The sequence below is a fragment of the Humulus lupulus genome, chromosome 1, assembly GCF_963169125.1.
Source record: "Humulus lupulus chromosome 1, drHumLupu1.1, whole genome shotgun sequence".
Lineage (NCBI taxonomy): Eukaryota > Viridiplantae > Streptophyta > Magnoliopsida > Rosales > Cannabaceae > Humulus > Humulus lupulus.
The window spans coordinates 7,462,519-7,472,349 of record NC_084793.1 but is presented as its reverse complement, the minus strand read 5'-3'; the positions used below and the strand labels follow the sequence as shown (position 1 = coordinate 7,472,349).

The window sequence follows — 9,831 nt, the reverse complement described above, 5'->3', positions numbered from 1 at the left end:
GTTCTTGCTTGAAGGCTGAAGGCTTGGAGTATTCTATCTACATGTTTTTCTTCTACTTTCTGATGTTATCTTTAATTTTTGTTGTGATTAGTATTATGATTATGAACTAATTTTCTATTTAGGATGTTTAATTGAATCACTTGAATCCCTATTATGAACTAATGCAATTGCAATTCTCTTCTTCTTCAATCTTCTTCAATTCTATATAACCTGTTCTTATAGACTGATTATTGATTGGCCATCTATAGTCGTATATTTATGTTTTTAAGTCAAAATCTGAGAAGTGAGATTTGAATCTGCTGTGGTTATATTGGACATAATTCTAATTTGGAACGAAAGTATCCAAATTAAGTGTGTAACTGTTTATTAAGTTGTCAAGATTAATGCTACCTTTGTGGTTCAATTTACCATAGAAATATAGGAAATTGTCACTTAGGTTGAGTTTATAATTCATAGTATGATTATAGGCTGCTGTATCAACTTGTTAATTGAATCAGGCAAAAAGAAGAAGAACTCAGTACTTTGCATTAGGGAATAATAGGGAGGATAGTTGATGAGATTAAACATCCTAATTGTTTCTTCAATGGTTAAATCAAAAATTTATTATTAGTTGTTATTCCATTTAATTTTCAATTATTGTTTCTGAACTTTATAGTTTCTTTTGCTGTGTCTACAAAAAATCAAGAATTTTAATTTATCAAATAGAAAGAGAAATTAATTAACTGGTAATTGATAATTCAGTCCTTGAGGATGATACTTGGTTTCTTTACCATTTTATTACAAATTGCGACTGTGTACACTTGCATTGCAAAAATATCGCAATAAGTTTTTGGCGCCGTTGCCGGGGACTGAAAATAATTATCAATATCAGTCTAATTAATTTTTATTCTAATTTGATTTTAATTTCTCTTGTTTCTAATCTGTTTAGTTGCTTAATTTATCTATCTCAGGTGAACTGTGTTATATGCGTATCGGAAGAGGAGCAGATAAACTTGTTCCTTTGAATCCTGAGATTGAAAAGTCTTGCAAGCAAAACAGAAAGAACAAGAGGGAGGCCCAGAAATCTATGAAGATGGCACAGAATGATGGGGATGGCAGGAATGTTTTAATTCCTAGAATTGTACAAGGGGGTCAGGCTCAGAACAATGCTGAGAGGAGCCTGAGAGATTATGTACTGCCCACTCTGACGGGAGTACAAAATAGTATACGCCCACCAGCTGTAGAGGCTAACAATTTTGAAATCAAGCCAGTTATTCTACAAATGGTGCAATCCTCTGTTCAATTTAATGGGTTGCCTTCTGAAGATCCTCACACCCATTTGTCTAATTTTCTGGAGCTGTGTGGAACTTTCAGATACAATGGGGTGAGTGATGACGCTATTAAACTTAGGCTTTTCCCATTTTCTCTGAGGGATAGAGCTAAAAGTTGGCTGAATTCTTTGCAACCGAACTCTATATTTACCTAGCAAGATTTGGCTCAGAAGTTTTTATCAAAATTCTTCCCTCCTTCCAAAGCTGCTAAATTGAGGGGAGAAATCAATAATTTTTGCCAGAATGATGGAGAATCATTGTATGAAGCTTGGGAACGGTTCAAGGAACTATTGAGAAGATGTCCTCATCATGGCATTGAACAGTGGATGTTAGTGCAGCATTTTTATAACGGTTTATGTCCTACTACTAGAACCATTATTGATGCTGCAGCGGGTGGTACTTTTATGAGCAAGAGTGCAACTGGTGCTTATGAGCTGCTGGAGGACATGGCCACAAATAATCATCAGTGGTCTGAGGAAAGATCATCGGGGGTTAGAAAGGTAGCTGGGGTGCATGAGCTGGATGCCATTACTGCTTTAACAACTCAGGTAGCTACACTCACTAAACAATTACAACAGAGCACTAAATCTGCTAATGCAGTTCAAATGGCAACTAGGTGTGAAATCTGTGGTGGTTCTCACTCTTTTGATCAATGTCCTACCAGTATTAATAATAACATTCCGATGGATCAAGCTCAGGTTCAAGCGGTGGGAAACTTTCAGAGGCCAGTAAATAACCTATTCGCCAATACTTACAATCCTGGGTAGCGAAATCATCCTAATTTTTCTTGGAGGAATAATCAAGGCCAGCAACATCAGTTTCAGGGTCAATTTCAGAATAATATGCCTCAGCCACCAATGCATCAAACCTCTTCATCACAATAGCCTAGGCCTCAACAATCAATGAATCAAGCTCCACCTGAAAGGCCTAATGAGTTGCAAGCTGCATTATTGACCCTCACCAACACTCAAACTCAGTTTATGACAGAAACTCGCTCATCCATCAGGAATCTTGAGATGCAAGTTGGTCAATTGGCAAATATGTTACAAAGTAGGCCTCAAGGAAATTTTCCAAGTAATACAGAGGTGAATCCTAAAGAGCAGTGCAATGCAATCTCTTTGAGGAGTGGGAAGAAGTTGGAAGAGCCAGTCAAGAAGTCTATACCTGCACCAAAAGTTGAAGTTGAGAATGAGGGTAAGGTAGAAGAAGAGGTTATTGAAGACCTTGAGAAGAATCAGTCACCAGTGAGTTAGGAGCACCACATCAAGATTCCATATCCTCAGCGACTTCAAAAGAAGACACTTGACAAACAATTTTCGAAGTTTCTAGATATTTTTCGAAAACTTCACATTAACATACCTTTTGCCGAGGCACTTGAACAAATGCCAAGTTATGTGAAGTTTATGAAGGAGATACTGTCCAAGAAGAGGAAGATGGAGGATTATGAGACGGTGGCACTCACTGAAGAGTGCAGCGCCATTCTGCAAAGGAAGCTTCCTCAGAAACTGAGAGATCCTGGGAGTTTCACAATACCCTGCACTATTGGGAATTTTGAGAGCATGAATGCTCTATGTGATTTGGGGGCGAGCATTAATCTAATGTCGCTTTCTGTGTTCAAAAGATTGAAGCTTGGGGAAGCAAGACCTACAACAGTGACTCTTCAGTTGGCAGACAAATCAATAGCACATCCTCGGGGTATTATTGAAGATGTTTTGGTAAAAGTGGACAAGTTCATCTTCCCAGCAGACTTTATTTTACTTGATATGGAGGAGGATTCCAACGTCCCAATCATTATTGGAAGACCATTCTTAGCCACAGGCCGAGCTTTAATCGACGTACAAAAGGGGGAGTTAAGGTTGCGAGTCCAAAATGAGGAAATAAGTTTTAATGTTTTTACAGCAACTGAAATTCCTACCTGTTGTAGAGTTGACGTGGTGAATGATTGTCAAGATTCAATTGGTAAAAAGAAGAAGAAGACCAAAGAATGATTTCAAACAGTTTGACGTCGTATGAAAAGATTATTATGTGGCAAGTTTGAAGGTTTCGATGACATTGGGGATAGTTTCAATATTCTCAACAGTAGAAGGGAATTCCCCTCGTATGACACGATGGCTCTCAAGGATGCAAGGGGTGGACTTGACCCAAGTTAAAGGTGTAGAGAGTTCAACGTCCGGCTAAATGATGTTAACGACAGCGCTTTTGGGAGGCATCCCATTCTTTTAGTTGTTTTGCTTTAGTTTTGAACAATTTTTAAGTGTTGTTTTGGTTTTTATTATTTTGGATTATTTTTGTAAGTTAAACCGTGGAAAGCGTGAGAATTACTTCACTCCTCCGCCGCAGTACTCTCCATACCAGTGGCCACCACCGCCACCTCCTCCGTCATACTGATGTGGCGTCAGGTAAGTTCTCTTCCTTTGTTCTTTTCTTTATCACATTGGGGACAATGTGCATCTTAAGTTTGGGGGGGAGCTTATTTTGTGTTATTTTTATTTTTTACGTTGTTTAGTTTAGCTTTTAGTCTCTTGTGTTATTTTCTGTTGTTTGTTTAGTGTAACTATTAAGCCATCATTCTTGTCTGTTGTTGCTTTGTCTTTGCTCGTGAAAAGGAAATTGAATTCAACTGTGTGCTTGGTTCAATTGTTTTAGAGTTTAATTTAAAGGTTTTGTGGGAAATTTTTAATATGTTTTGAAAATGCAACATTTTGGATTTTATTATATATGTTTGACTAGGGTTGGTGGTATGACAATTTGAATTTGATAGAACTTGCATTATTTGGCCTTTGAGGCGAAATCCTCGATGACATGTGTTTTGAAAAGTGATTTAGGCAATTTTATTGGATCGATTGTGCTTTTCAAGCCAACCTTGATTTAATTTTCCCTAGATACCCTCTTTGAGCCTAAAAGTCTACCTTTTATTGTTAAACACTTGTTTTGAGCTTAACCGAATACTTTATTATTTTTCAGTTCCTAGATTTGTACCATGAGCTTATAAAATATAAAAGGGGATTGATTTATAATGGGTGTTACTCTTGTGTATTGGTGTTGGCAATAGAAAAATTCAAGAAAAGATTGAGAAAGAAGAAGAGAAAAAAGAAAGAAAGAAAAAAAAAGAGAGAGATTTAAGAGAAACTACTTTTCTTTTGATGTTCCCATTAAAATGCACAAGTTTGGGGGAAATGTAGTATAAAAAAAAAATCTAGTGTTTAAATTTCTCAGTCTTTGGAAATAAAGAGGATCTTTGGGTTGTGTTAAATTGTGTTGTGAATATCAAGATTGGGTGTAAAGTTTATATGCTTATGGTAACCTTGAGCCTAAATGACAATTTCATCTACCCTTGCCTAAGCCTAACGCTATAACCCGTGAAAGTTCTTTTGATTTCAAAACACGTGTTATTTACATTAGTGGAGAAGGTTAAGTAATGCAAGCATATTGAAAAATTGGTTTGTGGAATTGTCTGGAATGAGTTGAGCATATATGATAGAGTCCAAGTGTTGTAGTCATTTTCGTGATATATTATTGATTTCCCTAATTGAACTTTAAGGCAATTGAGCTGAAATTCTGGTTATTATTATTGCAATTAAGATTTCATGAGTTTTGGCAAAGCAGTGTAGATGGTAATGATGGTTTAGCTTGTTCGTTTTGTGTTTGTTTCTTTTTGTTAGTTTAACTTGGTCTTTACTCGAGGGCGAGTAAAGGTTAAGTTTAGGGGAATTTGTTGAGTCTAGTTTTTGTCATGTTTGGGTGATGTTTTAAGTAGTCTTTTATTTCGTTTTTCTTTCATTTAGTGCGGGTTTATGCTTTGTTTTTTTGTCTTTGTGAATATCAGGAAGAATTGAGTACTTGGAGGAAAATGTCAAAGAAAGGGAAGAAATAACCAATTTTTTCTACATATTTTGAGAAAGAATGGATCTCAAAATGATTTGAGAGTGTTGGTGAATTTTTGGGATGAAAATTTGAAAAATTGAGAAATCCCTTAAGAGTCACGGCATGAGCAAAGTAGAGACGCGGCTAGGTGGTGAAACAGAACCACTGTTTTGAAGGAGATCCATGGGCCGCGGCATAGATGGGAATCAACCCAAAAATCGTCGACACGGACCGTGGCATGGCTGACTAGGGCTGCGGCATGGAGAGAACAATTCGCCCAGGAATTTAGACACGGGCCGCGGCATGGTGCATGTAATGTCGCAGCCCGCCTCTTTTAAAAAATTGAATCCTAGGTTTTTTATAAGGCGAAAAAAGAGAGAAGAAAAGGGGACGTACGGACTGGGGGAGAAGTTCTTGCTTGAAGGCTGAAGGCTTGGAGTATTCTATCTACATGTTTTTCTTCTACTTTCTGATGTTATCTTTAATTTTTGTTGTGATTAGTATTATGATTATGAACTAATTTTCTATTTAGGATGTTTAATTGAATCACTTGAATCCCTATTATGAACTAATGCAATTGCAATTCTCTTCTTCTTCAATCTTCTTCAATTCCATATAACCTGTTCTTATAGACTGATTATTGATTGGCCATCTATAGTCCTATATATATGTTTTTAAGTCAAAATCTGAGAAGTGAGATTTGAATCTGCTGTGGTTATATTGGACATAATTCTAATTTGGAACGAAAGTATCCAAATTAATTGTGTAACTGTTTATTAAGTTGTCAAGATTAATGCTACCTTTGTGGTTCAATTTACCATAGAAATATAGGAAATTGTCACTTTGGTTGAGTTTATAATTCATAGTATGATTATAGGCTGTTGTATCAACTTGTTAATTGAATTAGGCAAAGAGAAGAAGAACTCAGTACTTTGCATTAGGGAATAATAGGGAGGATAGTTGATGAGATTAAACATCCTAATTGTTTCTTTAGTGGTTAAATCAAAAGTTTTATTATTAGTTGTTATTCCATTTAATTTTCAATTATTGTTTCTGAACTTTATAGTTTCTTTTGCTGTGTTTACAAAAAATCAAGAATTTTAATTTATCAAATAGAAAGAGAAATTAATTAACTGGTAATTAATAATTCAGTCCTTGAGGACGATACTAGGTTTCTTTACGATTTTATTACAAATTGCGACTATGTGCACTTGCATAGCAAAATATCGCAATAAGGTTACAGTACACAAGTTCTATACTTTCAAACCACTCCATTCTCTTCATCTTTTTCTTCTTTTTTGGTCATTTTTTCTATGAGTTTTTAGAGGAAAAATTTGGGAGTTCCTCCTCCAAATTTTCCTATTTATGTTTGTAATTTTTTTGTTTGTAATTTCTATTCTAGTTATGAGTTTCTAATCTTTTTAAGATTATTAAGGTGATGATGAAACAATATGTAACTGTATAGTGTTTATTTTGTATTTCCCATTTTGTGCAATAAAGTTTATTAAAAAAATTATCATTTGTGTTTTAAAAAGTTATCATATTATATATATATATATTTAAAAAAATCATAAACAATGTTTTGGTTTAATTTTTCATTTAATATGTTTATGTTATTCTTTTATATACAACATTTTTATTTATTTAAAGTTTATATGACAATGATACAAATTTAATAAATATAATTAATAAATTATATAAATAGAACTAAACAAATGTGTATTGTAAGTTGTTTGTATCTAATATAGTTAATATATGTGTATGTTTGATATATTTTGATATAGATCATTTAAAAAGTTATATTTTAAAAGTAATTAAAAAACTCATTTTTCGTGACAATTTGAAATGAAAACTGTTGACACCGTTTTTCGTCAACTTAAAATGTAGAGCAATTAAACAACAAGAACTATGGCGCAGATGAATAATACAGTAGAACAATGAGAATTTTACGTGGTTCAGCAGTTAACTCTGCCTAGTCCACGAGTCTATTTTATTAAGACTTGGAGTTTTCTGGAAATCCTTCAGGGATGAATTCTCCATAATTTCTCTCTGTATCTCCAAAGATTCCTCCTTTACAAATGTTCATGACCTCTCTATTTATAGAGGGTTCTCAGAGTTCGTTCCCACATATTTTGGGAAGATACTCTTATTTATTAATGAAAATAATGATATTAAATTCAGTAACTCCTATATACAAGGAAACGTCCCCTGAAGACTAGGGGCGCGTAACAGACTTGTTAATATCCCTTTAATGTTGGGATATTACAACAATAAATATCTTTAAATGCATGGAACGCGTCTCATCAGATGACCCATTAAATCTTTCGAGGTCGGCAATCAGCATCACGTTGGTCCGGGTCTATAGATGAGTTATGAGCTAGCCGCCTTACCCCAAGACCAGCTCGGAGCAAGAAAATACCATCGAGGCTGTTACACTCCGAGATCGAGGCTGTTACATTCCGAGCTTGTACTCCCTGCTAAGCTCGGGCTACTCGATTCACAGACACCCGACATCGAGGGGTATATCCCGATGCTAAGTTCTTTTGAGCTCAGAAAGAACTTCGAGGTTAAAAAATGTCTTTGAGGTTGCCATCTTGATTTGAGGGTTCGGCTCCTGGGTCATGCATATGCATTTCAGATATTTCGAGCTCACAGTTGATGAGTCCAGCTTTCGAGATCACAATCTCGGGGTCTCAAAATCTGGGTGTAACATTTTTCCCCCTCAAAAGTATTAGTTTGAATCCTATGAGAAGGAAACTTTTGAACTACTTCCTTCGGGAACCGTTCTGTCACACACTCGAGTATGGACACGCGTCATCTGGGTATTGCTTACTCAAGGTACTCGAGTGCTTTGAAACTCTGCCCATGATCGTTCGCCTGCCAGCTTTATGGTACCATCATGTCATTTGTCCCTGGCCGTCGGATCTGATACGGAATCTGGCCAATGGCTCAGATTAATTCAATTTTTACAATCTCTGAGGGTCTATAAATACACCCCCTTTCATCTTCTCCATTTTTTCTTCACGTTCAACTTCTCAGAGAGAAAAAATCAGACACTTCTTTGCCTAGTTCTTGCATGTTCTCCAAGCTGAGAAGACAAAGCACAGTTGGACTTTTTGATTCAATGAGATCGCACTTGTAACCGCTCATTCAATCATCTATTTCTCTGTTTCCACCGATCACATTGTGTAAGTTTTCAGTTAAAGGCTTCTTTACATTATATATGTACGTTTTTTTTGTATGCTTTTGCCTCTGTTACACCGTGAGTGCTAGGATTTATACAAGTTTATTGCACTAGGATTAGGGTGCTTTGACTGATAGGCATTAGGCTCAAACCCAGTTTCTGCGAAATAAGGTCCAAAAATGGTTCCTTTTCTGGGTTTTCAAATTTTAGAAACCATATCTTGCACACCAAGATATCGGGTACAAAATCAGGGTTTTTTAAAGAATGCACGATTCCCAAAAATATCACCTTTTAGGCAACCGCCACCTTTTTTCCCTAATACCTTGGGATTTCCCATAACATATCCACCTTCCTTCCTTTGGTGGAACACACGCTCTGAGATTAGTCTCACCCTTTGGATAGAGCTTGCCTTGCAGCCTCGATCATTCGAGCTTAGGTACTAATTATCTCTATATTCTTGTTCACTGGCTCTCACCCTTTTGCTTTCTTGTTAGATGCCGCAGAATTCAGGAAAGTGGTGGGGGTCAAAGCTCGCAATTCCTTACTCGCCAGTAGCTTCAAGCGCGGAATCTCCTTTCACTCGAAACCGACGCTTAATTGGGGAGCACGAATTGAGACGCGAGCAAAAGGACACTCGAGACCACTTTCGACGTCAGATAGACGAGGTCAAAGAAGGGAAAAGGAAAAGACTAAGGGTTGCCCTTCATCCAGATCTGGATCTCGAGCCTAGACTGATTCCTCTCGATCCCACGCTTAAAGTGACAATCGCTTTCAAGCCAGGTGATCTTCAGTTTTCACTGATGGGGGAACCTTCTACTTCGCAACCGAGGAGGGAATATTTCAAGGTTGAGCATTACTGGAGCTCGGTTACATCACTAGGCCAGATAACTGATATTCTGGCCCTTCACGGTATAGGACTATCAGGCTCGCTAAGGTGTCGAGGCCTGACCTCCCAAGAGCAAAGTTGCCGTGCTCCAGGAGATGGAAATCATGACAACAAGCTAAGATACGCGGCTTGGAGCTAGGAGCATATGAAGGCAAGAGCGATACTGCCCTTGAATTATTTTTTCAAGGACTTCATAGACTTTGTTGGGTTGGCTCCCTTCCAGCTCAACACTAATTCTTACAGGGTTCTTTCTGCCCTGAGGTCATTGTACCACGAGCTGAAATGGAAGGGACCTTCGCCAGAAGAGATTATATCTCTTCTGCTTGAAAAGTAATCCCTCTCGAGTTCAGGGAGGAGATGGCTTCTACTATCTCTTGAGCTATCCCAAGGAAAAGAAGATGTTTGAAGATCTTCTCAACCACCCTCCTGATTTCAAGAAGGCCTTCTTCTGGACAGATGGCCTAGCCCCGTCTCGATTCTACTCTTTCAGACGGATTCGTAAGTATCTCAACCTAATTCTTTTTTGTGCTCGAACTTTGTTTTTAGGCCCGTACTTAGTCGAAATGCGTTTGATTTTCCAGCCAACT

At 37.1% G+C, this 9,831-nt stretch overlaps 1 non-coding gene across 1 annotated transcript; it reads right to left on the bottom strand.

Moving 5' to 3' along the window:
• Positions 1-1,519: 1,519 nt before the first annotated feature.
• LOC133813468 (small nucleolar RNA R71) lies at positions 1,520-1,626 on the bottom strand. Its single transcript, XR_009884478.1, has one exon. It is a non-coding gene; the product is annotated as a small nucleolar RNA R71 (small nucleolar RNA).
• Positions 1,627-9,831: the final 8,205 nt, after the last annotated feature.